Source organism: Rhopalosiphum padi, chromosome 3 (assembly GCF_020882245.1).
Source record: "Rhopalosiphum padi isolate XX-2018 chromosome 3, ASM2088224v1, whole genome shotgun sequence".
Taxonomy (NCBI): domain Eukaryota; kingdom Metazoa; phylum Arthropoda; class Insecta; order Hemiptera; family Aphididae; genus Rhopalosiphum; species Rhopalosiphum padi.
In genome coordinates, this window is record NC_083599.1 from 71,120,532 (window position 1) to 71,147,752 (window position 27,221).

The window sequence follows — 27,221 nt, forward strand, 5'->3', positions numbered from 1 at the left end:
AACATTTAAAAATATCAAAATATGATGATAAGCTAGGTGCTTTGAGAATTTTTAAAATTATTCGATGATTGTAAATAATCATTAATTAAATTGATTTAAGTTTCTATACATAATTATCAAATAGGTAATAGTAAAAAAAAAACTTTAAACTGCACAACTGCTCAAATATACTGAAAAAGTGAGAAACGAAAAAACTTGATTTATTTAATTATTAAATTATTCACAATTGACGGGTAATCTTTTAAATTATAAAAGCCTGTTCGTGTTTTGACATTTTTTAATATTGGCTAGTATAACATCATATTAAATCATTGAATTTGGATGTCGGTCGACTCTGTCGTGCAAATTGGTGGGTGTGGGCGTTCTTTTCATGTCACCTGCAACGGTAACGCGTACGTTATAATAATAATAATTGTCCTCACGCCAATAAAATAACAATACGAGTACAATGCCATACGGAAATTTGTGTTTTTTCGTACACAATATTTCCCGGACGCGATATGATAATATGTATATTAAACACATTACAGTGTCTACATATTAGGTATTATATTATCATCGTATCGTCATAATAAATTATTATGCATACGCTTGCAGCAAACATTGATTTATTATACACCGACGACAGGAAGGATTTCTTCTCAGTCGAGTTCTCCATCCGTCTTGTACAGCGGCGCAAGGAACAGTGTAGTTTACCGTTCACGTCGACCAGTTCGCAGACGCGTTTATCGTAATTCGAGTGGGCGATCGTTTTTCGCCCGATTCGCGACACACAAGCAAGTACGCCTCGACCCCCAGCGAACACATTATTATCGTGTCGAACACTATAGCTTGGCGGTTTTCCGACAGATCGTGTACGAGTATGTGTCTGGGACCTGGGTACGACACGCGCGGAATGATAATATTGCAGAAAGTGCTATATGCGGTAGCAAACCACGGCGACAAAACGGAACGTTTTCTGGAAATATTGACATCGACGTTTGTGTAAACATATTTTAGGTAGTTCGAACGAAAAGTATTTTTCTATTTTTATTTACATACTGCATACTACTGAGTTAAATGGCGAAGCCACGGTTAGAAAACTATAACGGGTCAGCCGGGTCAGGCAATTTCAATAAGGGGTCACTTACCTATTGTTAAGGCTAAAACTGCAATAGAAATATATCACGTCATATTGTTACCATATATTTAATTATTTAAATTCGTTTCATAATAATCATTGAAAACCAGATTTAACATTAACATTAACATTAACATTTATTTTATTTATTCTTATGGATTGAAATTATAGTTAAAATATATAATATAAATAATATAATTTATAAAAGTTATTTTATAATAACATTGTGTACAATTATTTATAATTATAACAGTTTTCTTATTTTTTTCATTTGTGCAAAGGTTTCAATGACTCTGTCAAAATTAATTTTTTCAGCTATACATTATTCAATATTAAGTATCGCAAAGCTTGATAATTTCTCTTCAGTTTTAGTGGAGCGAAGGAACGTCTAATTATAGTAATTAATTTAAGCTGACTATAACTTCTTTTAGCCGTAGCACTACTCACAGGCTGCAGTGTATAAAAGTTGTACATAGAGTAGCTAAATTCGGGTAGGGCGAAATCGTATTTTAATTAGTAATTATAAATTTCAAAACATCATTTGTTGAAATATCTGTATAGTCCTTATTTAAATAATAATAAACAGAAGAAGATGATTCATATTCTGAGATGAGATAATTTTGATCAATATCAATTTGGTAAATGAGTTTTTTAAGTTCATTAAAACATTCATAAATGAATCATTTAAAATATAAACACTGTTTGTACAATGAGTTTATTTTGTACAAGATAATTATTAATTAATAATGATACAGGTGATTTGATGGGCGTGAGCGGGGAAAATGTTATGTTTTAATAAGCGAATCCTTTGGACGATCTGTCGTTTAAAACGTATATATTGTGTCCGTTTTACGTTATTGCATAAATTGTTTATTATTTTTTACTGAATGTTTTTTCCGAAAGATAAACTCTCAGAGCATTATATTTTTAACGTTGTGGTGATTTGTGATCAGTAGGCTGTTAAGTTTGCTGACCGTGTCTTTCCAGGATCTTAATCGAATTGTTATCATGTTGTTGGTTATGGACCATTATCATCGCTATAATCGTAAAGGTGCAAATCAAAATTTTGAATGAAACACGCTCCAAACGTAACGCTTGCATCGCCGTGTACAGTAATAAAAACGAAGACATAATAATATTAATAGGTAATAAAAGATTTTATAAAAATGTTGATTTTAAATTTAATTTGTTTTTTATTTGTAAGTTCTAAATAGTACCTATTTGTAAATAAATGTGTGTAAAACATATAACATTTTTAGAATTTAACATTCGAGAAGGTAATTACATATTGTAATGGCGCTTTATGCGGGCAATGCATGTAAATGCACTTCCGGCTCTAGATGACTCAATATGCCCTGGTCTTGACACAAGACCACACGACAAATGAGGACGTCTGGCTAACAATTTTCGAATCATGTTATAACCACGTCGGAAATCGACTAAAAATTATTTTTCAAAAATATTATGAATAAAAAAAATCCTAATAATATTATAATATTATTATTATAGTCCATAATATAGGTACCAATTTATAAATTATTAATCAAAAAAATAAAAACTCGTGACAGTAGTTTCAATATCTTTTTAATTTGGTCATACATAAATAATAATAATAAAAAAAAATAAAAAAGTAGAAAATGTCAAACAGCTCGTTTGCGTTTCAGGTAGCTCGTTTGTAAACTACTTATTACTTTTCCAAACGGCTGGCTGTTTTTCAAGATTATTACAGATAAGCTAACAGCAGTTAGTCCTTTTAAAAACTACAATTATTTTATAGTAATTGTATTGTAATTTATTACTTGAACGTCTTGAATAAAAAAAAAAGAATAAAATAATTATTATATGTAAACTTAAGTTGTACGTATATTATTGTACAGTTTTTGACTATTATATTACTGACTAATTTTATTTATTTATATAAAACATATAACTAATGTCACTAAATAACTAATAGAAAAGAAACTTTATGCCTATAGGTATTTATAAATACACTAATATTTATTTATTGTTAAATGCTTTTATTTCGACGCATTTTGAGCTACAGATTATTTTTCCGACAAGCACATCTTTATGTTTCGCACGATGTTTTTCAAAAGCATTTTTTATAAATAAAATTAATAATATAATAGTAAAAAACTGTACATTAGTATACAACTTAATCAAATAAATATAATATTCGGTATAAATTGTCATTTTTTCCTAGTATATTTTTTTTGTTTTTCCAGCTACTTTGAAAAATACTTTTTTTTCTATTATAATGACGTGTCTTTAGAGTTTTAGACTAAAACAATAAATAAAACATTTAAATTCAATGCATGCATCTTCCCACTCAGAAATCTTTGTATTACATAAATATTTACTAGAATTCAACTATAACTTATAAATATTAGCCACTGATCCGGTTTGGTCACTCGTCAATGTCTACTGCAGACGGCTGAAGTTGGTACAGTTCCCCCTCGAATACGTAGCATTTACTAGTCATCATAATAAGTTCACAAGAAGATTCTTGTATCATATAATATATTGTGTATAATTTGGGGATTGTGTATTCAAATAAAAGAAAGAAAAATATTTTTTTTATTTTATGACATGCATAAATTGGTTACTATATGTATAGGATGTGAACGTGGTTGTGAATTGTTTAGAAACATGATACATGTAAAAAGGAAAATTAAAACTTTTATATTGTTTATACAAGAATACTTGTTTTAAATAAAACAATATGTGCTGTTTATGAGGTATAAATAAATATTATTGAAATTATTTTATTACCATATCGTTTACACACAAATTATCTATAAATTGTGTTGAACACGATAATATAAATAAAAATAGTATAAATGTGCAATGTTTTTAGTTTATACGGTTTTGTATCATGAAAATCCACTTATCTATTATAAGTACCTATACTGTCTACTATTCATATTATCTATATTTCATGTTATTAATTCTGTTCATATAAAATATATGTAAGTATGTACCTACACTTTTTTAATGATAGGTAAGCACAGAGGAGAACTGTTATGCATTATTTCTTCACTTGATGTAAATTTACTGTCTATGGCGCAATGGTGTCCAAAATATTACGACTACAATATAACAGTGGAGTAAATACTATAGTCTAGTCTCTATATAGTAACTACCTTCGTGTGCCTTCTAATATTTTATCAAAAAATTGTATATGATATTTAACGATAACAAAAGCAAGTTGTAGGTATTAACTTAAAAAACTCGCCATTTTTTTTTATGTCTGTATGGGTTATTATTATACGATCATAAGAGTGATAATCAAACCGGTTTTAACTAACGATGAAAATGAATATATGTGACCATGTGAGCATTAAAAAGTGGTTCGGATTTTAATGACTTAAAGCGTTAGATATCGGATATTTATATAATAGAATATTATATTATATTTGTATGTACCTAATAATGTTCATAACGATAGAATATTATATAATGTTAACTCAAAACCCAATTTTTTACCATTGTTATTTGTGAGAAATCATTGAAATTTATTATATATAAATATATAATTACAATTATTATTTAAAGGTAATCGACAGAATAATTAACTAAGTATTGTAATGAGTTAAATAAGAAAATAAATAAGATCAAGTGAATGGTGAGTTAATTTAAGAATAGGAAATTAATAATTATGATTTGAGGTTATTATTATATTTGCATAAAAGTATATTAATACATAATGTTTTATTTGATATCCTTAACTCATTACTTAATATGTTATCTTAGAATGGGGATGAGTACAAGAGTTTTTCTTCATATATAATATATACACAATACACATATAGGTACGTATATATTTTTTTTATAGGACTAAATGTGATACGCATTGAATACAGTCATACATATGTCACCTACCTTTTGTCGAATTTGCACTCCGGAGTTATCTTCTTGAATATTGAATTGGTTGATATTTTAGAAGTTAATAAAATACAAGAAAACACATTGAAATAATGTATTAATTTAAAAAAATGATATATTAATTTAGAAATTGTACAATAATAGAGTGAACACTGGGTGAGCTGCTGAGCGCATTTTTGTGTGTCGTATGAGTTTTTACTTTTTATAAATGATGTTGTGAGATGCCGCCTTTGCTCGTAATCAAGGCATAGATTGTGGCATCTCTCAAAGCATTTGCAATGTGTTGTATGGGTGACATTATAGGTATAATTATCGAGTATTTTATTTTTTGTGTAATGATTGGAGTATTTAATTGTATTTAATTTGTTTTTTCAAATCTTAAATCTTAATGCCATGTAAATAAGTATATAAAATTAAATGTAGATTATATTGATGCATTATTATGTATATAATATGTTTATTTAAGAGTTTAAATGTCAACTAATAAATATTTGAAATTAAATATTATGTATACCATTACAGTATATTGAAAATGTAATTATTTGCGCTTCAAGTAAATTAAATTACAACAAGCCGAATACATGTGTTGAGCATCATAACATTCGAATTCGACTACCTATACACTAATCGATACACACACTTCGGAACACGAGAGTCTGTCAGGATAAGTACTACGTTGAGTTATTAAATAAGAAAGTATAATGATAAATCATCATTGAACTATAAAAAATATTTCGAGTGAAGCTAAACCATTATTATTGCTATTTCTTCTAAATCCCGCTTATTGTCTGACATGTCTTTAACAACTTTCAGTGGTTGTAAAGAAAAGCTATTGAGAATATCGAATAATGACCACTTCAAAACACCATTCAGACTAGATATTTTTCGATCTTAAAATGTGCTTATACATGTCATTTTTAAACACACATACTCGAAAAAGTATTTGCAGAAAAAGATAATGATTTCAAAAATAAGAAAAGCAGTAAATGTCTATCTTTATTAGAATATAAAAATATTGAAACTTAAAAGAGAACAAGACGATATGAATTTTATTTTGATTTGCCTTATTATTTTTTCTAATTGACTATTTTTAAATGTTTAACTTTCAATTTTTTTTTTTTAAATTTATCTGGAAAAATCCATTTTTTCAAACCCAAAAAGAATTTTGTTATTGATTAGGTCAAGTAATGGATACGATATATTTGAATGATAAATCATTGCATAGGTAAGTGTAAAAATCATTCCGAGCGGAGCTGATGTTACTCTATTTCTAAAGATATTTTATAATAATGTAATTAAATTACTTTAATGATTATATTTTCTATTATAAGATAGTGATACGTTAACATAAACTGAAACTAATTTTCGACGAAATCACTGCACATTTTACATTAAACGTATTATTATTGTTAATTTTTTTAAACTATAAATTCATATAATTGTATCATATACAATTATTTTTAACTTTTAACTTATGTCAATAATAAGTCTACCAATTTACAGTAGAACAGTGCACTTAAATAGCTTAAATTTAATCTAGTATTTAAAAAACGTCTTTGTGCACAGAAAATAATCATGCAAGTATATAAATAAAATCGTTATTTATTTTTATTTGAAAAATAAGTTTATAATTTTCATCAGATGCATATAAAAAAATCTTAGCTATGTATTTTTGATATTTTTTCAATTGTTGTAAGAACATTTTAAGAAGAACTTTAATATAAAAATAATAAATCTTATGAAATTTTCACTATAAAATTAATTGTAAATTGTAAATATCAGTATAGATTTATGACATAGGTAGTGATGTAAATAATTTCACAGAAGAAACAAATAGTTTAAATTGAATAAAAATATTTATAAAATTGCATTATGTATAGTAATTAGTAAAGATAATAATTAATAATGTACGTGGTTTCAAAAAGTTTCAAGTTTCTATAATATGTATAATATTTTTAAATTGCTACAAACTAACTGAAATCGTTGTTTTTTGTTTAAATGTCTAATTTGAGCTTGAAATTTCTATTAAATAAATGTGTGTATTCGTGTTTCCGGGAGAAGAACTTATTTATCTATATCTTTGTATTCAATTTTTAAACTTTAGATATTAAAATGTATAACAACAAAATAATTTATGAATCGTAATCTTAACAAAGTTTGTCAACGTATTATAAGTATTTATAACTAACAAATTTAAAAAAAAAATTGTGCTTATAAGTATATTTGATATATTAAATTGATGTTTTAATATCTATAACTTAAAAGAAATCTTTTTTCAAATTATCAAGTCAAAGCATTATAATTTATACCAAATAATATAAATATAATTATGTAATCGTTCTACTCGTATGTTCTGTAATCTGGGAATACAAACAATAATAGGGATATTATATTATAATTATTTATGATATAAAAAAATAACAAGCAAAAAAATAATCTGCCAAGAAACCACTTCAGTTTTAACTGTTATGAGATTTAAAATTTTACAAAATATTCATATTTACATTTTTATAAATTTTTAGTTCAGCGAATAACGAAAATTAAATTTAAAAAAAACTTAAAAATTATGGTATAGCGGCATTGGATACTCATTAAAATGATATTCAAAACGTCAAGTATAGTATTCTATTCATTAAATTCGTTATTATTATTATTTTTTTTTTACTACTAGGGATATTACTATATTAGTATGCCTGGTACTCCTCTGGTAGTGAAGTGTTTTAAAATAAGCGAGAATAAAATTATTATTTTATTTTAATATATCAAAAGTGTCACTCAACACACATAATATGAAAAATCTCAAGCTGCACGCTTTTGTAGTAGATATTAAAACAAATGTAATGAAATATACATTATAAAAATTTAGAATCTATATATACTTTAAGATAATATATTATATTTATTATGTAATATGTATTGTGAAGGAATGGAATTCTTAAATAAAATTAAGTAGAGGATAAAATATGTCAATGGCAAAAAATGAAGAGATGACATTCCAGCATCCCACCGTGTACTCCTCACCGCAGTCACACCCTTCAAAACAGTAGACTTACGGAATTTATTAAAATCAGTATGAGTGTATGACAATATGACAGAGCGGTCTTTAGTCTATATTTTAGTTATTTTACATACTACATAGTACTCGTATATCAGTATATGAGCAATAAAAATACCTTAGTAATTTTTATTTTATAAAGTATTTTATCAAGTGAATTTTCCTCAGTGTAATAATCACGGCCGTATATGACAGCTATTTTAAAATATGTACATATAATTATTTCCATTTTCAAACAGGATATTTTCATATAATGTTGAATGTAAATTCTACCATCATAATATACTAGAACCACCTTTTTTAAAACTACATGTCAAATTTAACAACTAATAAAATATTAAATTAAGCTTAGGTATTGTACGAAAAAAAAACATTTAGATCATACATTACCCACATCTAAAAAATTAAAATTAAATAAATTAGAAACAATCTTTTTCGGGTTGTTTAATATTATATATGTATACCTATATATCTATTACTTTTACCAGAACATAAACACTACTTTATAGTATTTATAGTAGATACAAAACAATTTTTTTTTGAAACAGCGATAACATATATTATTGGCTCACGTTCAATTTGTTGAAACTGTATTGTCATTTTTTCTTATGATTCAAACATTCAAGTATGCTTAAAATTAAAATCATTGATAATAATATATGTTATATGTATAGATAATTACTATAAAATTAAAATGCAGTTTTTTTGTTAAACTACAATTATGCGTACGTACGCAAAAATTTTTCTTTGTGACGAGTAAGTAAATATAATAGCGCAAGAGTGTTCTGATCGAGAGAAAAGAATGGAAACTATTCCCCCTCCAAGTCCTTGATTTAGCGGGTACTACTACGATGTTTGTAAGCTACTCGTACTTTCAATTTTCTGTAGATCATGGTATTTATTTTACAAAGATTATATTAAATATATTTATCATTTGACACAACTACTCGAGTATAATTCATTTTATAAAACATGTGTTTATGAAATACTCAGTTATCCCTTCACAAATCAGCCGTGAATTCAGAGGCAGCAAATTAATTGTATCCCAATATCATTTTTCGTACGAATTGCGTCCAGATAATACTTGAGAACTATATTAATTGCCTCAAAAGAAATTTAAATGACTATACTCATTATGTCTGCATGAAAAAACATTATTTTCCTATCCATACAAACTTACATGGTTAAAGGTGGGTTAAAAATATTGTTTTGTAATTTTATTATATTTATATACATCAAAAATATTGTTTCAAACATCTAACGTTGTATATAATTCTTAATAACTTTTGAAAACGTAATCTAAATCTATTATGAAAATATTTTATTTTGTTCACAACTCAATTACATCGCTCACAATTCAACTCATATTTTAAACATTAGAAACATAACACGCACACTAGTCAACGGCACACAATCGGAACACTTAACTAGAAGTTTAAGTTTGTTTCATAAGTTTTAAAGTACTATTCAATAGATAATAATCATTCATATCTAACCAGACAATCGGGACGTAAATGTCACTTTTCACAATTTTTATACCTAAAACGCAATTTGTTTACCTATACAGCCGTCCAGATTATTATATTTCAGCAGGGATGTGGTCATATTAGTTAAAATTCCATTCCAAGCCTAATACTAAAATTATTGTTTTTTTAGAATATTTTACTTATGTATTATTAGTGTGTGTTTAAAATGTCTTTTTTTTTTTTGTTAAGTATATGTCCATAAGTATGGAAAATGTGTTTCAGTGAACTTTAAATAAGTACTTTAATGATGTTTTTGATATTATTATGTTTTAGATTCTGAGTGGAGCGATGAACACATTGATTTTACAATTATGTGTGTATGTGGACACGACAATTAGTCGATAAAATGATTTAATTTTCATAAATGGAATTGTTCCCTAGTGGAAAATTGGATTTAGATTGCACTATAAGAGGTCAAAATAAAAGATTCCTAGTTATTTTTTTTTATAATTAGAAAAAAACAAAAAAAGATGAAGGAAATACAAGAATTTTTACGCAAATTCAATACTTGACAAAAGTCGATTTAGTGTTTTAGGAGTAACTTAAAAACGAATAACCGTAAGCAGATACTTGAAATTTTCATCAAATATTTATATTATTGTTTTTTATTTACGATAAAATGTTAAAAATATTTTAACTATTTTTCAGCTATTTATAGGCATGAAAAATTGTCTATGTTTTTTAGTTATATTCTTTTAGTAATGTTGATGTAAAATTAAACTTTGCGTAGAAATGCTTGAAAATGTATTAAAAAGTTCCTCATAAGTTGTTTATTTGTCAATTAAAAAATATATAAAATCTATAGTTACGAACAATTGTTTCAATCGTTTTAAGTTAGAATTTTAACAAAGTTCATAAAAATTAGCAAATTATTTTTAAGTTAGAAATTCATAAAAACTTTTTCTTTTTATATCTAAGTTTTGAAAATTAATACAATATTCCTTTTAAGAAATTCACATTGAAACTAAAAAATGCAAAAGGTAATTTTTTTTTTTATTAAACATTTTAAGTACAAATTTTATTTAAATTATTTATTTAACTGATAAATAATGGTGTTAATTATTTTGTTTTAGTTTAAAACATTATTCGTGGGAACTTAAAACTCTTAACGTAGATTATATTTTTATGAACTTTATTATACGTAGGTAACGACATTTTTGATTACTTTAAATACTTTAAAATATTTTTATCTATATTTAAATATTAAATTTTTTATCTACTATGAATACATTTTTACTGTCTTACAGTATTTATAGAAAAATGTTATTACATTTTGAGATATAATAGTAATATAAGTTGATGTAATATGATATAAATATTATTAATTATAATAATAAAATACAAATAATAAAATAAATGTATTATTTTCGGGTTAAAAATTGATCAACATATTGTAATAATTTTTAAAATATTGTATAAATTCATTTTTGAAGCAAATGTTAATAAATTATAATTACAAAATGTATCGTAGTAATAAAAATAAGCATATTGATAGAAGTACATAATGTAGTGGTCAGATAGCGACGAACGTATTGTTGTTTACAAGTGGTCTACTTTGTAAAATGCATTTTAAAAATTGTTTACCACCGTTTTCATAATATCTACAATTAAATAAAGTGGCGATAACAATACTGCTCTTTTAGAGTCTTTAGTACTTTAAAGTGTCTTATGTAAATAAATTCACCATTGTACAACACTTTTTATTTTTCTGTTATGCCATATTTTAAACTGTAGGAAATAAATTACGTCATATTTTAAGATTTTTAATGCATTTTAATGTATATTTTAAAATATTTTTTTTTAGGACATTAAAATCTTAGTCCAAGTAATAACTAACAAATAATCATAATCATAAACAAATTTATGTACAAATACTAATTATTATAACGTGTGCTTTGGTACATTAATAGACAATAGATAAATAATAGTATTCAAAATTCAAATTAGTCTATACAATTAGGTTAATTTAATAGATAAACAACGGTAGATGGTTTACATGATATATTGACATATTGTAATACAATATTGAGCATATTGTACAAAATACATTAATCATAGCCATTCATAGAAATAATCATCATAATTATTATTAACATCTTTGTAACAATGAAGTAATTACCAGTCTATTTAACATTCTTCTTTGATTACATCTAGGTGTTCGATCATAAAAGAGAAGGAAATTTGATCTGCAGTTACTAGAATATCTAATTAATAATTTGAGAGTACTTGTACAGACGTACAGTTATACATGAAATAAATTATGAATGAATACGTATATGTGTAATACGTTTATATGTATTATAAATACGAGTAAGTATGCCATGCTTGAATGTCACCTTTGAAATATTTTTACGAGATATTTGAACAAAATCAAATTTGTAACTTTGCATTATTGAAAATTAGATATTGTTAAATCTATTTTAAAATTCTGTTTTGTTAATAAATACATTATGAATTATAATAGAAGTTACAAGTTACAAGTTACAACTTTATCTAAATCAATCACTAAACCGACATAGACATATTATACATCAATTCTGTATTTCTGTGCGTATAAGGTTAGTAAGTAATTAAGTTTTTTAGAAATGGGTAAAAATGTTAGAAAATTATACACAAAATCTCACATAAGTTATTCTAACAAATATGTAAAAATCTTTAAAATACAAAAGTACAATTTATTTTTAAAAGCATATTAAGTTCACAATTTGGTAAAATTCGTCGGGATCACGAAAATTTGAACATTTTTTTTTCAATCAGAAATTTACAAAATATGTAAATGTTATTATTAAGATATAAACATTGAATAAAAAGTTCCTCATAGGTAGTAATAATAAAACAAAAAATTTAAAAAATATATAGGCATAACATTTTTTTTATAGACTTTTTACGTTTAAACTTGGACAAAATTACATATTAAAACCATGAATAATAATATTCATTATTTTGGTATAGTTCAAAAAGACCATTCGTGATAAAACTTAAACTTAAATCATAAAACTTTTACGTATGCTATTATATTTTATACACACAATGATATATTGTTGATAGTAAAATAAATTGCTTTACCTAATAGCAATATCAAAAAACTTAACATGAATTAATATACTTGGTGATATAGGCTGAGAAATCATCTCCACTCAGAATTGTTTTTTTTTTACACAGTGATATTAATATTAATATATCATCGAATTCAAATTTAACGCATCCATAACAGTGACCCACTTTACACCTAATGTAAACTCATTTTAGTTGATAAATTAGCTAAATGGCTAATTTGTTTTATTATATCACAATTAATAATTAGTATATTAAAACACATTATATTTAGGTGCGATATATTTTGCCTAACTTAACCTTGATGATGTGAATGATCCAGAACTCAGAAGGAATATTCAGTTATTATACTTTAGATTAGTAGTTCTCAACCGGTGTGCCACGAGATCGACTAGGTGTCCCATGAGAAATGTCTGATATTTTTGATTATGCTAATAAAAAAATATTGAAAACAGTATTTTATTTCATTAGATTTATTTTTTTTAAATGCAACATCAAAATAATATTTTGAGAACTAAATTATTTAAGCAAAAGAATAATATACCATAAAAAGAAAATATTATTTATTAAATTAATAATGAAAAACTTGAGTTTGTCGATTTGTACACAAAAATTCGATTCGTGGTCGAATTGAAGACAAGCACACACGCATTTCCTGATCAATGGAAAGAGGCCTCACCCATTTTTTGTTTTTTATATTTGTTAGTGCCGAAAAGCCTAACTCGCAAAGGTAGGTGGTTGAAAAGTGTAACAAAATGTTGATTGCTTCTTCCGCTATTACAGGATATTCTGTCTTTACATACATCCAAAATCTAATTAGTGGTAATTCATTATATTTCAGTCGCAGTGTTCTATCCTCCTGGATTTCTGCCAGCTGTTCTTCTTTCTCAAGAGATAGGTAAGTTATTGGTTCTGACGAAGTAAAGTAAGGATTGCGCACCCAATCATACTTTTCAACTGAGATATGGGGAAAATACTGTGCCATACTGTCCTCAAGAGCTGTAAGGTGATTTAAAACTAGTTGAGCGGTTATGTCACCCTGTGGATCTATATCAAAAGTTAAAGGAAACATCTTTAAGCTTTTCTTTTCTACATGCCGTTTCCAAACTTCTAGTTTCTTTAAGAACCCTTTCAGTTTATCACTTGAGATCAGGACATTTTCTTCTTTTCCTTGCATACTCTCATTTAAGCAGTTTAAATGATAAAATATATCAGCCAAGTAAGCTACTTTGGCACACCACTCAGTGTCGTTCAAATACGCAGCAAAGTTTGGTTTTTCAGCGCTAAAGAGTCTTGATAGCTCGTTTTTAAACTCATAAAATCTCTGTAGGACTTTACCTCTCGACAACCAGCGTATCTCTGTATGAAGTACCAGAGTATCGTGTTTGGATCCCGCTTCACGACACATTTCTTTGAGAAGTCTTGTTTTAAAAGCCCTCAATTTAACGAAATTTACCATGTTTACAACTAGGTTCAAAACAATTTTCAGTTCTGCAGGAATAGTCTTCACTATTAGAGCCTCGCGGTGGATAAAGCAATGTATTGAGCCAACATTTGGAAAGTTTTGTTTAACTTTAGCAACAAATCCTTTGAATTTTTCAGTCATAGCAGGTGCTCCGTCAGTACAAACAGAAAGACAGTTTTTCCAAGATAGTCCATTTTCTGTTAAAGTATTGGACATTGACTCATACACATCTGCTCCAGTTGACGTTGTGGACAGTTCAGAACATGCCAGAAATTGTTCAATAACTGAGTCTTCATCAATGAACCTGATATAGCTTAGTAATTGACATTCCTTACTAATATCAGTCGACTCATCGAGCTGCAGTGAAAATAATCTACTGTCACTTAACTTTTCACGCACGTGGCATTGGATGTCTGAAGACATGTCATCAATACGCCTTGACACAGTATCGTTTGACAATGGAACAAAGGATATTTCTTTTTCTGCATTGTCACCCAATATAGATTTAACTATTTCTTTGCAAGCCGGCAAAATAACGTCTTCTGCGATAGTGTGAGGCTGTATTCGTTTTGCTACTATTTCAGACACTTTATAACTGGCCAATAGTGCTCTCTCACTTATAGAAAATCTTCGTACCATAGCTTTTGCTTGTTTTTCTTCCGATGACAACAGTCGAGAGAAGTAATTTTTATCTTTTCCAAGTAGATGGCTATGTTTACTACTTAAATGCCTTTTCAGTTTACTAGGGACCATGGATTCGTTGCTGAGTTTTACTCCACAAACGATACATTGTGGCATAGGACGGTTTTCAGGACCATTAAATGTAAAACCAAAGCTTAAATAGCTATCAAGATACTTACGGACTAAAATAGGAGTAGGTTGTTTGTTTTTTTGCGCTACTTTATTTACAAAACTTGTACTTGCAACATGATCATCCTCATTTTCGATGCTACAATTCAATAGTACACCATCTTCAACTTTTCTTCTTTTCACTATGAATTTATCCATATTGCACTAAAAAAGTAAAAACTACGTATCCACTAAAAAAAAAAAATTATGTTAATAAATAATCGTTTTACGTTTAAGTTTACAGTTTACACACGTGCAGATTCGACTGAACAGTACAAACTGTACAGATAAATCAATAATCGTACATGTATAGATTAATACGACGTAGTTTTTAGAATAGTACAGTTGTTCAGAAATAAATTGAAATATCAATTGACTAATTGTGCAGATAAGACGATACAGTTATAGGCGCTTAGCGATAACTAATGCCCTCGGCGAAGTTGCCAAAGTTGTTGTTGTTGTCAAGTGCGTGAGTGTGCCGCGAAAACTTGTGATGTATAACACTGTGCCGTAAACCAAAAAAAGTTGAGAACCACTGCTTTAGAGTTTAGATACATTAGTCGTTTCATAAAAAATAAAATAAAAATATTTTGTTCCAATTTTTAAATTTTTTTTGGATTACAGTATTTATTACTAAATAATATCTTAAGCCTTAGAAACTCTTTAAAAGTTTAAAATGTCCTTTTAAGGGGTTATCAGAATAATCATAAAGATTTTTGTTATCACAATTAAACACAAACATTTTCATTAAATGTTCAATTATTTTAGTGACTTAAGTAAGTTTTTTTTTTTTTTTACATGACCGATTTTATGCTGTGAAAAAATAGAACAATAAATACAATAAATTCCACCTGCTGAAAGTAACTGAACAAGTGGGGAATATTTGTTCAAATGTTATTGTTTACAAAAATCGTTTACGAAGAGCCGTCGTTATTATGACTTGAATAATATAAATGATAATCATTTTTGTGGTTTCTAATGATTTTAAGTAACTTTTTTTTTAGTGAAATCGAAATTTGTTGATATTGAATTGGTAACGACCCATTTATAATTTTCTTGGCTATAAATTGTTGTCTTCAATAACATTTTTTTTTATTTTTTTTAAAAATGTAACATTTAAAGTTCAGCACTACGATCCACTTTTGACTTTTTTGTACTAAATAATTTGATTATTGATAATTATATAACATAATTTTAATTTTTTTTAAAACAGCACTTTAGTCAAAATTCGAAATAATTACACACGTGATCGACCAATGTTCAATGTGTATGTCTCGTATATAATACATACTTCAATAATTAATTAATCGAACACATATCAAAATTGGCAAAAAATACCATAACAACAGATATGTTTCAAAGTATTATACATCTTAAAACACATAGGCATTAGAATACAAATTAGATATTAAAATATAATTTAAATCTCATTCTCCCCCCCCCCCCCTCTCACTACGAATTGGCCTAGTGTTAGTTGTAATTTTTTATAATCACAAATAAAAAAGTATAAATAAAATATCGGGAATCATGTGTGGATTATTCACGCGTACAAAATATTTTTAAAACTATGATCTTATAATCTTGGTTTATTATAAATATATTATTATATTTATTTGTCACGTTAGTTGTTAAACATTTTTTTTCATTTAGTCTAAATCCAATTAACCCTTTTCGTTCTATGCCATGCCTCTGAAATGAAATGTTGGATGGATCCCTTGCACAGTTGCATGCCATAGTTAACAAACCTATTATGTAATATGATTTACACTAAAAACACATGGTGCTGTAATGTGTGTTTGAGACTTGCAGGGTCTGGATGTAAATATTTATAGTACCTATAGCTGGTATACTGTATAATATGTTTCTGTAAGACTGAGTGTACGTATACAGTGATGAATGCCACTCAACCTAAATATTGTTGAATGTATTATATATACTAGTGCGTTATTCAACTTAAAAAGATCTAACAGTAATAAAAAATAATAGGTAACATAATTATGTTATTATATTATTATTTTTTAATTATACAAAAATATATTTATGTATTTATTTAGCGTATCTCATAATTGTTTTTTTTTTATATCAGAGCGATAAATCAAATAATTATAATATAATAACATATAGACCTATTTAGAATTATGATATTATATATTTATTTCGTACAAAACAATCAAAAGTTATTGTTAAACATATGTATTAAGTATTGTTTTATCATATAACAACCAGGTACTGTATTCGTAATATTGAATATAGACTATAGATCAAGGGGATCTGCGACTCTTTGGAGTATGCATCAATTTCGAGACCTGTAAAATATATTAGTCATTTTTTGTACTTTTACATGCATACTATAAATCAAGAATAATTAATATTTTTATGTTATCTCTATTTATATCGATTGTGGAGCTTAAAAATTCTTCTGAGTTAATTTTATGTCTATGAGTAATGTTGAAGATTAACTTTATAAAAAAAAAAAAAAAAAAATTTTGCACTTTTGGTGCAAATTGTACGATGATCGAAGAGACACAATAGATTATTGCGATTGGCAATACCTTGATAGACTACTTATTAACATAATTTACATAATATAATGTTTTTAGAATCACATTTTTTATTATTTGCAGGTTCTGTATTTTGACAAGCCCACAGCTTTTAGGGCGGTAAGCATAAATCACTCGTTGTCTTGTACCTGTAGTATGTAAATGAAGGCAATCCGAAATAATAAAAAAAAATTCAGTTTCAGTAATTTATTTTGGACAGCTTTAATTTCTGACCACACTTACTAAAATAATCAATTGCCACAATGATCAATATATTATTTTTGTTCACTTTGGGCTATGTAATTTTATCTATTTCTAATTATTTTATTTTATAAAATAAGTTGACACAGTTATAGTTATTGTATAATAAAAAATAAGGTGGATCACAAACTCACATATAGACAAAAATTTTCGATAAGACTAAATAACTACAATAATAATAATCATAATTTTTAAGTGTAGGTACTAAGCACTAAGCGTCTAAGCACTCTAAACCATTAACTTTTTAATTTGGAGAGACTTAGTCTCCCCTTCACAAATTTGCGCCAGTATAGATACCTACTACCTAGGTATATGTTATTACATAATGTTATCATTGATTTACAATGTAACATTTTAAATTAATCAAGGTAATTAATAATTACTAATTATTGTTATAAAATATAATATTAAGTACAAGTAATGCAGCATAATTAAAAATTAATATTTAAACATTCGTAGGTATACAGAAAATATGATATGTTGAATATTGAAACAATATTTGGGAAAAATGAATAAAATAAAATTGGTAATAATTCATTCTTTTGTTGATACACCATATTATTATATATTTATACCTAGATGATAGGTAATTGGTGTCAAACTTGAAAGCCGTGGCCAGAAAGTCTTATATTGACAAAAATGTTATTTACATAATATATTACTAATTATAGTTATTACATGAGAGAAATTCAAAAAACTAGTCTGAAAGTCTGAAACATATTATCAAAGTACATAATATTAAATACTTAGGTACCTAATCTATGCAATTATATGCTTAATAAGTCACATTTTAAAATATATTGAAGGAAAACGTTTGGCGATATCACCACTACTTAAGAAGGCATTGAAATTTATTTTTTATGTATTATAAAAAACAAAAGTAAACTATGACCTCCTTACATATTATATTCAAGGAAAACAGTAAAATAAAATATTTTTCGAAAAAAATGCGTTTTTAACATAACATATAAAACAAGTAACAACTATGGTATTTATATTTTATATATTTTCAGAAGGATGGTAACACAAATCAAAATTATAAATGTTAGTACGAAAAATATAATAAATTTATTATATTATGTGTATATAATATATTGTATACTGTACTAAAAGTGAAGATGCCAATGAATGACCTAATACAAAAACCTATCTATACATAAGCAGGGCATGATTTATAAATTGAGCCCAACGGCCCATTTTTATATTGTGTAAGTGGCTTCTATTAAACCTATTCAGTAAGTTTTAGGTGAACAGAGTTTAACTTAAGTTTTGTAATTGGAGCCCTTGTAAAAGTTTGGGTGAGCATTAGATATAGTAAATATTAGGGCTTCTAAAATTGCTTGTGTCGGGGCTTCCCATAATGGTAGTTACGTCACTGATTGTGGCTCGTAAGGCATACAATAAATGTATAATACCTGAAGTCTTACTAAAATAGGAAGCACATTTAGGTACATTGGAAATTTCACGAAAATATGTCGTTGTACATTAATAGCGAGAGAGAGAGAGAGAGAGAGAGAGAGTGATAGGGACAGAGCAAATCGGCATCCGCGAAAACTTTTAATAACCATTTTGTGCATATCATAAACAATAATAATTTTCGTTGCCTGTTGATTTCCGTGTTTATTTGACGGGGAAAATGAATAACCGCTTTTGAAAAGTTTTTCGTGATGGAAAGCCGGTGTTGTTCAGCACGCAGTAGGTACCTATTACACTAAATACCACGGCGTGTAACGCAAAAAATCATGACCACACGTACCGGCGACGACGTTTTCTCGTCTTGGGTACTTACACCAAGTTTTTGACACGACACGACGTTAATTTTTTTTTGCGTGATAAAGTTTCCGCCCCGATTTCGTATCTCTCTTTCTTCCGCAGTGCTTCCGACGCGTTCCCGTGTTCCTTAAATGAACGGCGAAAAAAAAAGAGCCAAATAATCGATAAAACGACATTAACACGGCGAAGCGGCGGCAAAGGCGGGCGTACAGCATAAACGCGCGTTATTATAAATCTGCTGCTCTACCCACGCGAACATTTCTTTTTCCATATTATTATAACTCGTACGTGTGTGTATATATATCTACTATACTATATGTATAGTCAGGTCGTAACGGCGTATAGAAACGTAGGGGTATATATATATATATATTCGTCGGATCAGAAGCAACGGAAACGAGTTAGCGATTTTCTCCGTTGGCGGTGTAAGGGCACGCGATACGAGGGGATGGCTTATACAATAAACGAACACATATCCAATATACGTACGTACGTCTAGCTAGAGACGGTGTATATATATATATATATATATACGTATATACACGCACTCACACACGGCCGTAATCTAAGTATATAAAACGTCCGATCTTATATGGTTATAAGGCACACACACACACGTGCCCACGCACGCGCAATACTGCACGTTCGGCGGTTCAGGTTTAGTGCGCGGCGAAGGATGAAAGGATTTGGCAGAAACGGCGACGCTTAAAAGGTTTTTCCGCGAGAAAAAAACCACACACACGTCACACACACACACACACTCACACATCATACCTCCGTACACAAATATATATATATTATATACACAATATACATGCAACCGATAGATATTGTATTATTAAGGTGAACGGTGGCCGCGCGGCTATTGCGTAGGCGGGTCGTGGGTATACGTCGAGCGTGTAATATTACACATCGTTCCGCCACGATACGATATTATACTAAAACGCGAGTGTGTTTCACGAATCGTAAATTCGCGTCCCTCGGGAACTGGCCGGAAAAACAATCGGCTTATGGCCAAACGCACACTCGCGCACTCTTTGTATAATATATGCGTATATCCATCGCTTTTTCCGGGAATAATAACGATTTATAATGCAAACGGTTAGCCTATACCTGTGCGCGCGTAGGTATACCTTATTGTATACGCACGAGGCCGACGTAGTGAGGATAAGGCGACCCAGACGATCGCCCAAGGCGCCAATGGCCGAGGGACGCCGAAACGTCTGTTAACAATGTTTTGGTTTTAAGTAATATTTTTGATAAAACTGAAACGTTGCCGTATCTAATGACAAATTGCTCGGAAACTACCGTTCTAAAGTGCACGGTATAGCGGTTACTGTATATAGATGTGTTTCCGAAATTTATGGGAAACATATTTATGTCGAAAATATTATTAATAACACCGCAGTAACGGCAGCTATAGAGCGGTAAACGGAGCTTCTCGAAACTTAGCTGATTAAAACGTCGTACTATAGCGTTCTACGGTGACCAATGGCCGTTTGGTTTCACTTCTCTCCGCACAGAGAACCGAAATGGCTCCGACTATACGTTTTTCAACGGTTATCAAACGAAAAAAATCTAGAAAAACGTGAAAACGTTATCCCGAGAAACCGCCGCGTTTTAAATCGAGTCGGAAAATGTAGTATAATTTTATTATTATTCGTTCTGACTTGCTTCGCGTTCGTCATTTACCATATATTTTAGTTATTTTTTCATCGTTATAATAACACAGTACTACATAATATTTCACAAGAATTAATCACGGCGAGCACAACAGATACGCCCACCCGCATAACGGTTGGCCTAGGGCGTCATTATATACACTTCGCGTCGGCCCTGTACGTACGCGTGTTATACGACGTATAATAATATAATATAATATACTGTACAACAATAATGCGCCATCGTCGTCCCATACGACGTCAATACATCGCCAACAACCGTGATGATAATAATAATATGACGTACGGTGTATAAATTATTATTAAATTTTATCAATCGCGGATATATCGTGTAGTATTGTGTGTACCTCGTGTGAAATTCGCGCTTGTCGCAGTCGTACGGCGTCGCCCCCGTGGTTTATTGATGAAAAGCAATAAGAAATTCACATTTACACAGACAATTCATCGTTATTATAGTAAATAATAATAATAATATTAACGATACGCAATATCGTGACGACGAAATCCAAAATTATTATTACTCGGTGTACCTCCTACACCCGTACACTGTTAACCATATTACGAATAGAATACTTATACATTACATAATATTATGTTCGTCTTGTGTGCGAGAAATGATATTTCAACGGAATTTTTAGCCGCGATCGTATACGCGATACACATAATAATAACAATATATAAATAATAATACGATACGCGCGTATGTCGTAGGAGGTGTATAATATATTATTATTGGATAGCTACTCGGCGATGTATATATCATATATTGGGTATAGGTATACACGAAAACGTAGTAGTGCAGCTTCTCGCGTGTACACCGAACTGTATAGATTTATAGTATAACATTATACACACGTACATTACCGTACTATTACAGTATATTATTATTTTTATATACATATATATATATAAAGAGAGACGTGTTTATTATTATTATTATTGCGTTATAATATTATATGGGTTCGGCACTTATTTTTAGACGATAGCTGTTCGCGGGTAGAATCCTGTGTGCATCGGTCGAGTATTTTATGACGCATACGTGCGCGGGCATCCTATTTAATTTACTGCAGTGTAAACAACACTTTGATCTCGGCTGTTACGTACACGTGCGTATCGGGCACGTTATTAATAAGCTTTACTTCTGGCTGCTGCTGATGCTAATGCCGCCGGTGCTTGTTGCCCGCGGTCGATCGGAAATCGCGTAGTAATATCGCAAAAATAAAAACGGCAAAACGACAGATTGTCATCCCATTGACAGCTGCTGGCTGGCAGGCCGGTCTTCGGGCCGCAGCGCAAACTCTCCGCGCGCGTACGCGTGACGTATATACGGCGGTTATTATATTATTACACGAACTATATACACCTAGTCTGCACCGCAGCAATCGTGTTCCGACTTTTGAGGTGATTTTTACGGTTCGGTTTATATATTCCGGGGAGCACGACAATTCTCAAACGTGCAACGGTCGGAATATTACCGCGGCTAACCCGATATTCGACTCCGAATGTGTTGTGGTCGCATGTAATTTAATAAAATGTGTGTACACACCACGTGATACGATTTTTGCGGTCGTAATGCCACTATATATTATTATTATTATTATTATGTTTTTGATATTCTAAAGTGCAAAACAATTTCTCATAATCACATGCGTATATACAGTACATAAACGTTACTCGATGTATAATATGTATAAAATATTATTTTGTTCGTTTCTAGAGACGTTTCGCTTTTCAAAACAAATAAAACACATATTATTATTTTTCATTATAAAAGAATGAAACAAATAATACATACCTATATCTTCATCGTGGCTTGTACAATATACGAGCAGCTATGATTTATGATCTTTCCAAGCTATAAAACCGTGGAGTGTGATGCGTGTGCGAAATATGCGTACAGTATTTTAAAAAAACTGCAGGTGTTACTATCGATTTTCAACTAGGTTAGTGGTTACACCGATGATTAAGAGAGTAACAACGTAGTTATACTTATTAAAAACAAAAACGATAACTCTTGACAAAATGTAAGATATTATATAACATATACAGATGATGTAGCCGATGTAGGACTAAAAAATAATAATAATAATAATAAACGAAGTCGTGGTGTGAATATTTATCGTATATATTATAATAAATCGTTTCAATTTGTAGAGATTATCTGGCCCAGGTCTGATCTTGAAATTTAAAATTATATATATATGATTTAAATTGTGTGGCTTGTTCCGTCGAAGGGCGTTGCTTATTGATTGAGATAGGTACACAAAATACAAAATAACTAATACTATAATATTTATAAAATTTAATTTAAAATAATAAAATTCATATATGAAGTTATAATAATGTTTATGAATAAATTATAATTATTAACAAATTGTATATTTTTGTATGTTTAAAATGTATCAAGTAGTGTACTAATATGTTTACCTTTATAATATCATACTCATACATGTAAATATTATAGTTAATATGGTGATTAAATAGTTATATTTACAAATATCAAATGTAATATTATTTTTTTATGCTTGAACCGTTCAGCTATTATCCATCATCCAAATTACAATAATAAAGTTTTATCTTCTATAAGGTGAGGTAGGGTATATAACGTAATTTAACTCCTTTAGTTCAATTTACAGGTAATATAATACTGTAGAACTGTACAAGGGATAATCTTCCTAAATATTTTAGAGCTTTAATTGCACACATGAACTCTTGATGATGTGACTCGAATATAAATTAAACCCCAAGTACATATATATTTAGTTAAGGTGTAGGTACTGGATAAACTGCGCAACCATTATTATGCCCATTTTTTGTTAAATGTTTTACTACACACGATACACGAATCCACACTAAATAATTATAGGCCATTGCCGTCAAATGGCAACTATTGAATTCAATTTACGAAAGGGAAAATCAGCAAGTTTGAATGATCAATAGCTATAGAGTAGAGAATATTTTAAAGTGCAATATTTGAAAAGACTTTTGTTCAAATCTTGTTTCATTCGAAACATTTGCAAATTCGACATGATATACGTATAAACAGAACAAAAGTTTGAATCTTTTAGATTCTGAATGGAGCGATGAATATATTGATTTTACAATGAAGTAAAAATATATCGATTTTCTACATTGCGAGAGTTCTTTCATAAAAAGAAACATTTCGAAAGAAAGTACTTTTATATTTTAATTATTTTATACCTATAATAATATTTTCAAATTTGGGAAAATGTAATCCAATCGTTTTACTAATAGTAAAATAAATTATTTAATAGGAATAAAAAAAAATACATATATATTATAAAATTTAATATACTTAGTAATGTACCCTGACAGACTCATCTGGCCCGTCTTCAGTCATAAGCCTCATAACTGTTTTCGTATGCAATGATTTATCATAAGCTTTTAATTGAACACACATATTACAGTGACTTACTCAATAAATAGGAGTAATCGATACCTATTGACATATATTTATATATGTATAATACATTAATACATGAGAGTAATAACCGCATAAAACTTCAAGAATTATCAATTTTTTCAATGTTAAGACATTTATTAACGAGTTAATAAGATTATTTTAATACATTTATATGATCATATATACTAGTTACTTTTTCATTAATTATTCTACGAATAAGTGTAAATAAAAGTTGGTACATTTTAGAATGTTCAATCTGAAATGATAGTACTAATTTTACAATGTGATTTTTATTTTTTTTTGTCTAAAAACACTATTTCTATTACACAAAATGCTCCAATCATTAACATCAAAGGAGGTTTCTGGTAGAAAATTTAATATACTTGAAATTTTTGATGAGTTAAAATTGAAAATTTTTATTATTTTTTTAAAATAATTAAGAAAAAAAATATGAATATTTTTTAAAATTTTAATATTACTAAATTAACTGTTTGATGATAAACTTGGTAGCCTAAACGTTAGAGTCGTTATAGACCATCTTTCTTCAGAATTGTCTTTCGTTGTATACACTGGTTTTTCGTTGAATTTATATTTCATACATCTATTACCGTTACTTATTCGATGAAAAGCCATGTTTGACGTATTATTTTTGAGTTTTTGAAAATGTATGATTGAAATTGTCATAAAATTGAGAAATTTTTAAAGATAGGTCCCCGAAAAACATAAATAATAAAAAAAACAATAATTTTTATCAACGTTAGGGTGTAATGAAACTTTTGGGGTACATATAATATATATAGGTATATATTATAATATATATTATATATGTAATGTTTGTCAAAAGAATGTTATTAAATACTTTTGGACTTTGGAAAATTATTTACTATTTTAAGTCTGTCCCGTATTTATCTTGATAGCTTAAATACGTATAAATGATGGTTGGAGATACATCTACTTCATTTAACTTACAATTTATTTTGCACTGTTTGCACCCACTTCGAGTTTAATTTAGCTTCCAAACGGAACGTTGAGTAATAAGTATGTGTTTGTCAAAGAATATATGTGACTATTTAATTAAGCTACTATACCAGAACTACCTATTAAATTTATAAAATCCATTGTTGTAGCATTCCCATTAGTTGTTGTACGTAAGTACAATTTGGCTTGAATCATTATACGTTAAGTTTCTAATTATACTACTCGTATTTATAAATTAATATTATTATAATAAGAATCTACTAAATAGAAAAATGTGTTGAAAATCATATCGATTTTATCATGTTATTTGATACTCGATCCAACATTCCAATATTCATTTACATTTCCATTGTACTGTTAAAGCGATGTAAATTAACTTTAATAAATGTCTAACTTGCCTATGTATAAAGTATAGATAATTCAAAGTTTTAAGATCATTGATGATTATTTATTCTACTTTATATCTATTCTAAGGAAGAAAAGGTTATTCCATTAAAATTATTATAAATCATTGCAGAAAATATAATAAATTAACATTTTTAAAGTTTAATTGGTATATTTACATGTTTTGTGAAAATTTAAGGAGTAAAAAAAATCGGTAACGATCGTTGGCAATATTTTAAATCTTAAAAAATATTATACATATTTATTCATGTTATCTGTGGGTCGTTGTAGTCTAATATAACAATTAAAATGTATATGTTACACGGAGAAGTTTGGTGGAAATATGCATATTAAGCGTTAATAGCCTATATAACATAAAAAGGTATCATATATAAATATTATATATATTATATTTTATATTGTAAAATTAATTTTTTATATTTATTTATTCAACAGCTGCAGGATAAAAATAGTACACGCCAATCCAAAATCGTTAATTACTAATTGAAAGTCGCATTCTGGTAAGTATATTATAATATTATTTTACATTATGCATATAGTTGTATACGCGCATAAAATAGTCACATAAACGAATTATTTGATCTCGATTGTTGTGACAGCGATTTTTCCGAATGGGCTATTTTTATACGCTTTTTGCATTCCATTATAGTCAGGCCCTGATGCTGCAGACGACGCGGAGATCAATACCAATTATATGGACGTATTAAGCAGTATCCGCCACTTATTCGGCCTGCGATGGGATACTGGAATATCAGCTGCTCTCATCACGACATATACATATAACTTGCTATTGTGCTGCATCGGAGAATTCAATAAAATCTAATCCGTTATCGGGTAAACGGCATACGGAGTTTACTGAGACTGTACGCAAAAAAAAAAAAATTTCGAATGCCGCGTAAGTCGATTTTTCTTTTTTTTTTATATAAAACTAATGACGTGGAACGTCTAAAAGATATGATACGTCAGTACGACTCACGTTGGCAACAGATATATACAGTACAGGGGTCGGTGATGAATGGATAACATATCCATGATGTATATATATATATATATATATAACGCGGGTAGGTACTAGGTACGTATAAATGGTCGATTATGGTTTGTTTGTTTGTTTTTTTTATTTTTTATGTCCAGTCGCATTTTATCGTGTTCAAATATTATTGTTTGCAGCAAAAAATCTTTATGTTTACATAAACTTTTTTTC

General features: G+C 28.4%; 1 long non-coding RNA gene across 1 annotated transcript; it reads left to right on the forward strand.

Moving 5' to 3' along the window:
* Window positions 1-665: 665 nt before the first annotated feature.
* LOC132927354 (uncharacterized) lies at window positions 666-26,891 on the forward strand. The gene is made up of 3 exons (XR_009661706.1): window positions 666-999; window positions 26,453-26,517; window positions 26,667-26,891. It is a non-coding gene; the product is annotated as an uncharacterized LOC132927354 (long non-coding RNA).
* The last annotated feature ends 330 nt before the right edge of the window (window positions 26,892-27,221 follow it).